This window comes from Syzygium oleosum, unplaced genomic scaffold (assembly GCF_021117445.2).
Source record: "Syzygium oleosum isolate NSW1041296 unplaced genomic scaffold, Sole_v2.1 Sole_v2.58, whole genome shotgun sequence".
Taxonomy (NCBI): Eukaryota; Viridiplantae; Streptophyta; class Magnoliopsida; order Myrtales; family Myrtaceae; genus Syzygium; species Syzygium oleosum.
The window spans coordinates 72,501-80,000 of record NW_026607542.1 but is presented as its reverse complement, the minus strand read 5'-3'; the positions used below and the strand labels follow the sequence as shown (position 1 = coordinate 80,000).

The window sequence follows — 7,500 nt, the reverse complement described above, 5'->3', positions numbered from 1 at the left end:
ACAGCATGCTCTCACTCGAACCCTTCTCGAAGATCAAGGTCTGGCGCGTGCACCCAAAAGGGATCCCACCAATCGCTTCCTTACGCCTTACGGGTTTGCCACCCATTGACTCGCACACATGTCGACTCCTTGGTCCGTGTTTCAAGACGGGCCGAATGGGGAGCCCACTAGCCGATGCCCGGAGCACGCAGATGCCGAGGCACGCCGTGGCGCGCGAATTCCACAATCGCAATGGCGACGCTTTCCACGGACGTATGAAGGCCCGGGCTTGGGCCGCCACTGCAATCCGCATCGGTCCATGCCTCGAGTCAATCGGCAGACCGGCTCACACCGTTCCACATTCGACCGGGCACATCGCCGCCCCCATCCGCTTCCCTCCCGACAATTTCAAGCACTTTTTGACTCTCTTTTCAAAGTCCTTTTCATCTTTCCTCGCGGTACTTGTTTGCTATCTCGCCTCTCGCCCATATTTAGCCTTGACGGAATTTACCGCCCGATTAGGGCCGCATTCCCAAACAACCCGACTCGCCGACAAGCTCTCGTGGTGCGACAGTCCGACACGACGGGCTCTCACTCTCTCGGCGCCCCCTTCCAGGGAACTTGGGCCCGGTCCGTCGCCGAGGACGCTTCTCCAGACTACAACGAACGCCGAGGCGCCCGATTCTCATGCCGGGCTCTTCCTGCTCGTCGCCGTTACTAGGGGAATCCTTGTTAGTTTCTTTTCCTCCGCTTATTGATATGCTTAAACTCAGCGGGTAGCCCCGCTTGACCTGGGGTCGCGTTGGTGAAAGGTAGATTCGTGGAGCATGTGCATGAGCGACACGCACGACATTGATCATTGGGGTCTCATCAACCACCGAATGTCGTGGTGCTAATCGCTCCGACGCTCGATTTTGGGCCAACCGGGATAAGGTCATCTCGGGAGGCCAACATACGCACCCAAGTCCCGCCCGCCCAATTCAAGGCGAGGGGTTAGGGGCAACGCCATGTGTGACACCCGTGCAAACGTGCCCTCAACCGAAGCTTCGGCGCAACTTGCGTTCAAAGACTCGATGGTTCACGGATTCTCGCAATTCACACCAAGTATCGCAGCCGCTACGTTCTTCATCGATGCGAGAGCCGAGATATCCGTTGCCGAGAGTCGTTATGAATAATAGAGATTGCATGGCATCCCGCACACGCACCATGTCTCGGGGCGGCGGGAGCATCGCTCTCTTGTTAAAGTTCCTTGGCGCATTCCGCGCCGGGTTCGTGGCGCGGAAAAGCCCGAGCGCCCGTAGGCACCCGTGCCATCCAGCGCGGAGACGCTGGGCGAGGCCCACCGTCCCCATTGAGTTTGTTACCGGTTCTCTCGGTCATTCTCGCTAGGCAGATTCGACAATGATCCTTCCGCAGTTCACCTACGAACCTTGTTACGACTTCTCCTTCCTCTAAATGATAAGGTTCAGTGACTTCTCGCGACGTCATCGGCGGCGAACCGCCCACGCCGCCGCGATCCGAACACTTCACCGGACCATTCAATCGGTAGGAGCGACGGCGGTGGTACAAAGGCGGGGACGTAGTCAACGCGAGCCGATGACTCGCGCTTACTAGGAATTCCTCGTTGAAGACCAACAATTGCAATGATCTATCCCCATCACGATGAAATTTCAAAGATTACCCAGCCCGTCGGCCAAGGCTATGACTCGTTGAATACATCGCGTAGCGCGCGGCCGTAACATCTAAGGGCATCACGCACTGTTATTGCCTCAAACTTCCTTGGCCTAAGCGGCCATAGTCCCTCTAAGAAGCGGCCGTGGAGATGTACATCCACATAGCTAGTTACAGGCCGAGTCTCGTCTCTATCGAATTAACTGCATAAATCGCTCCACCAACTAAGAACGGCCATGCACCACCACCCATAGAATCAAGAAAGAGCTCTCGCCCGTCAATCCTTACTATGTCCGGACCTCGGTAAGTTTCCCGTGTTGAGTCAAATTAAGCCGCAGCTCCACTCCCGGTGCCCTTCCGTCAATTCCTTTAAGTTTCACCTTGCGACCATACTCCCGACCCAAAACTTTGATTTCTCATAAGGTGCCGCGGAGTCCTAAAAGCAACATCCGCCGATCCCTAGTCGGCATCGTTTATGGTCGAGACTAGACGGTATCCGATCGTCTTCGAGCCCCCAACTTTCGTTCTTGATTAATGAAAACATCCTTGGCAAATGCTTTTTGTTCGTCTTTCATAAATCCAAGAATTTCACCTCCGACTATGAAATACGAATGCCCCCGACGTCCCCGTTAATCATTACTCCGATCCCGAAGGCCAACACAATAGACCGAATCCTATGATGTTATCCCATGCTAATGTATACAGAGCGTAGGCTTGCTTTGAGCACTCTAATTTCTTCAAAGTAACAAAGACCGGAGGCACGACCCGCCGCTAAGGCCAGAGCGTATCGCCGGTAGGGGGACGAGCCAATCGGTGCACACCGTGGCGGACCGGCCGACCCAACCCAAGGTCCAACTACGAGCTTTTTAACCGCAACAACTTAAATATACGCTATTGAGCCGGAATTACCGCGGCCGCCGGCACACTTGCCCTCCAATGGATCCTCGTTAAGGGATTTAGATTGTACTATTCCAATTACTGCACTCAAAGAGCCCGTATTGTTATTTATTGTCACTACCTCCCCGTGTCGATTGGGTAATTTGCGCGCCCGCGCTTCCTTGGATGTGGTAGCCGCTCTCGTGCTCCTCTCCGAATCGAACCCTAATTCTCCGTCACCCGTCACCACCATAGTAGGCCACTATCCTACCATCGAAAGTTGATAGGGCAGAAATTTGAATGATGCGCGCCGCACGATGGCCGTGCGATCCGTCAAGTTATCATGAATCATCGTGAGCAACGGGCAAAGCCCGCGTCGACCTTTTATCTAATAAATGCATCCCTTCCAAGAGTCGGGGTTTGTTGCACGTATTAGCTCTAGAATTACTACGTTATCCGAGTAGCAAATACCATCAAACAAACTATAATCGATTTAATGAGCCATTCGCAGCTTCACACCAATTAGTTCATACTTACACATGCATGGCTTAATCTTTGAGACAAGCATATGACTACCGGCAGATCAACCAGTAGCATTCCTTCACGACGTCCGCTAAGCATGATCCATCATGAAGCCCGAGAGCTCCACATGGTCAAAAACGAGGCAAGAGCGTTATTCCAAGAAAGCGATAAACGCTTAGAGATTTGGGAACAAGGGCCAATGACCCCATACCCATGAAAAAGTTCCGCATCCGAGAAAACAAGCAAGCACTCGCGGTCCATTCGAACAATCACATGAGATGTTCGTGGAACGCAAGCCCCGCTATCTAGTCCAACCAAGCCCCAAAGGATGTTGTGATGGAAGGGACAACGAAAGGGACAACTTTCCATCGCAATAGGTATGCAACACAGAACCCGCATTTTGCATCCAACGCTCGCTCGTGGAGCAACAATTGATCGAAAGTGAGGGAAGCAGCTTCGATGCACCAAGCACGGAGCCCGCCAACACACACATTCTTGTCATCTCTCACACGCCATCGCGTACACCGGAAGTAAACCAAGCCGACTAATCCATAGCTCTCCAAGCATGAGAACTCGAGGAGCACACGGACTCATCGAACGAGGCCACATCCGCACCGCTAGACACGAGAACAAAGAAGATCTTGTCACTAATCGTGGCTTCAATCTCCGTCCCTATCTCGCTTCAATCTCGCCTCCCCTTGGCCATTAAGGCCTCGGTCATGACTTGATCTCGGCTCAAATCGAGACTCGATCGTTCGCCTGATCGTGAGACGATCATTGCACCATCGTAGCTCATTCATTCATGCCGCGAGGCATGGTCTCATCTTACCGAAGGGACTCATGGATTCATCGATTCCCAAGGAACTCGATCATCGATTCATCCTATATGGCCGCTTGGCTTGTCGACGACCCATGCACTCGGCCATGAATGCCTGCGTGAGGGGGGAGCCACGCGATGCACGAGTCATCCGTCCATCCATCTTTGTTTAGAGGTGCTCAATTTGATCGGCCATGGCCTATTTCGTCGACCATTGATGCATGTTACGACTCAATCTTGTGCCCATAACATAGGTCCATGCATTGCCCAACAATTGCCCAAGGGCCGGTCATGGCCTTCGAGCACCTCTACCCCCCTAAAGAGCCTTATGAGCAATTTTGCTCCCAAAGCAGAGGAGACATTCACCATGTTTGAGATGGCACCACGTCTCTAAAAAAATGTAGAAATTGAATTTTGATGAGATTTTTTGCAGAGATGCTTAGAAAAATGTGAACTAAATTATGGATGCATCAAAAAAAAATTTGAAGCTCGGAAATATTTTTTTTTATTTTTGGTATTTAAAAAATTATAAAAAATTGGAAAATTAAAAAAATAGTTGGGAGGTGGGAAAACAAATGGGGGATCTATTTGATGACCCAAACAAAATTTAGGAAGAAGAATGGATTCAATTGGATGAGAAATGATCGGTGAAGTAGCGATCGGTTCCATGTGCCTCGTGCATGGCCGATGCACTCGGCCATGAGCCTCGTGCATGACCCATGCACTCGGCCACGAGGCTCGGCCAGGACCGATGCACTCGGCCACGATCATCGGCCACGTCCCAGGCACTCGGCCAAGATGCTCGGGCACGACGCACGGCCATGAACGATGCCCGGGCACGATGCACGGGCGCGACCCTCGGCCATGAACGAACGATGCACGGGCGCGATGCTCGGCCATGAACGATCCACGGGCCCGATGCACGGGCGCGACCCTCGGCCATGAACGAACGATGCACGGGCGCGATGCTCGGCCGTGAACGATCCACGGGCACGATGCACGGGCGCGACGCTCGGCCATGAACGATGCACGGGCGCGATGCACGGGCACGGTGCACGGCCATGAACCATGCACGGCACGACGCACGGGCACGATGCACGAGCGCGACCCTCGGCCATGAACGAACGATGCACGGGCGTGATGCTCGGCCGTGAACGATCCACGGGCACGATGGGCACGATGCACGGGCACGGTGCACGGCCATAACCATGCACGGCACGACGCACGGGCACGATGCACGGCCGTGAACGATCCACGGGCACGATGGGCACGATGCACGGGCGCGATGCACGGGCACGGTGCACGGCCATGAACCATGCACGGCACGACGCACGGGCACGATGCACGGCCGTGAACGATCCACGGGCACGATGCACGGGCGCGACCCTCGGCCATGAACGAACGATGCACGGGCGTGATGCTCGGCCGTGAACGATCCACGGGCACGATGCACGGGCGCGATGCACGGGCACGGTGCACGGCCATGAACCATGCACGGCACGACGCACGGGCACGATGCACGGGCACGACGCACGGCCACGACGCTCGGCCATGAACGATACAAGGCTGGATGCACGGGCACGACGCACGGCCGTGAACGACGCACGGGCACGACGCACGGGCACGACGCTCGGCCGTGAACGATGCACGGGCACGACGCACGGCCGTGAACGATGCACGGGCACGACGCACGGGCACGACGCTCGGCCATGAACGATACACGGCACGATGCACGGGCACGATGCATGGCCTTGAACGATGCACGGGCACGACGCACGGGCACGACGCTCGGCCATGAACGATACACGGCACGATGCACGGGCACGATGCATGGCCTTGAACGATGCACGGGCACGCGCTCGGCCACGAACGATGCACGGCACGACGCGCGGGCACGGCGCTCGGCCATGAACGATGCACGGCACGACGCACGGGCACGACGCTCGGCCATGAACGATGCACGGCACGACACACGGGCACGATGCACGACCATGAACCATGCACGGGCACGACGCGCGGGCACGACGCTCGGCCATGAACGATGCACGGCACGACACACGGGCACGATGCACGACCATGAACCATGCACGGGCACGACGCTCGGCCATGAACGATGCACGGCACGACACACGGGCACGATGCACGACCATGAACCATGCACGGGCACGACGCTCGGCCATGAACGATGCACGGGCACGACGCGCGGGCACGACGCTCGGCCATGAACGATGCACGGCACGACACACGGGCACGATGCACGACCATGAACCATGCACGGGCACGACGCGCGGGCACGACGCTCGGCCATGAACGATGCACGGCACGACACACGGGCACGATGCACGACCATGAACCATGCACGGGCACGACGCTCGGCCATGAACGATGCACGGGCACGACGCGCGGGCACGACGCACGCCCATGAACCATGCACGGGCACGACGCTCGGCCATGAACGATGCACGGGCACGACGCGCGGGCACGACGCACGGCCATGAACCATGCACGGCCACGATGCACGGCCACGACGCTCGGGCATGAACGATGCACGGGCACGACGCACGGTCACGAACGAAGCACGGGCACGATGCACGGGCACGACGCACGGCCACGAACGATGCCAGGGCCCACGGCCACGAACCATGCACACGGGCACGACATAGGCCACGAACGATGCAAACGGGCACGACGCACGGCCACGAACCATGCACACGGGCACGACGTAGGCCACGAACGATGCAAACGGGCACGACGCACGGCCACGAACCATGCACACGGGCACGACGCACGGCCACGAACCATGCACACGGGCACGACGCAAGGCCACGAACCATGCACACGGGCACGACGCAGGGCCACGAACGATGCAAACGGGCACGACGCACGGCCACGAACGATGCACACGAGCACGACGCACGGCCACGAATGATGCACACGGGCACGACGCACGGCCACGAATGATGCACACCGGCAAGACTTGGGACTTGTTTGTCGTACACGACTTCTTCTTGTGCACACAGGTCATGGCATACGGTCGGAACATATAACTTAGCATATCATGAGCTACCACACCACCATCATTAGTTGAAGGAATGCGAAAATTTCCATTTACAACGGACACGGGGGTCGCTTGTGAAAACGCGACTTTTTCGTTTGCACTCGAGTCATGTCAAGAGTTGGCATGTTGGTCGAACCAAGTGCCAAGGCGCATGATCCACATCCACTCGGGACACTACCAAGCGCACCATTCACATTCCATAAGCACATTGCCGGCCGAACCAACCAAGTTCCTCGGAGCATTTTCCTCGTGTCTTATGATACATCGTCTCGAGTCACTTTTTGTCTGTGTGACCAAGGCACGCGATCCACATCCACTAAGCACGTTGACTACTTAATTAGGCACAATGTCCACACGGACCAAGGCACACGATCCACATCCACTAGGCACGCTGACTACTTAATTAGGCACAAGATCCACACGGACACAAGGCACACGATCCACATCCACTCGGGACACTACCAAGCGCACCATTCACATTTCAAAGGCACGTTGCCGTCCGAACCATCCAAGTTGCTCGAAGCATTTCCCTCATGTGCCTTGGTACAACATGACTGACGTCACACTAGGCACAAAC

The 7,500-nt window shown here is 56.3% G+C and overlaps 1 long non-coding RNA gene and 2 other non-coding genes across 3 annotated transcripts in view; 1 reads left to right on the top strand and 2 right to left on the bottom strand.

The window, feature by feature from the left end:
- LOC130137031 (28S ribosomal RNA) overlaps window positions 1-779 on the bottom strand; it is a 3,268-nt gene extending 2,489 nt beyond the window's left edge. The window contains exon 1 of the ribosomal RNA XR_008815714.1: window positions 1-779. This exon is cut by the window's left edge and continues 2,489 nt beyond it. This is a non-coding gene — a ribosomal RNA (28S ribosomal RNA).
- LOC130137008 (uncharacterized) overlaps window positions 1-7,500 on the top strand; it is a 31,149-nt gene that overhangs the window by 18,075 nt on the left and 5,574 nt on the right. The window lies entirely within an intron of this gene.
- Window positions 992-1,143, bottom strand: LOC130137013 (5.8S ribosomal RNA). Its single transcript, XR_008815694.1, has one exon. It is a non-coding gene; the product is annotated as a 5.8S ribosomal RNA (ribosomal RNA).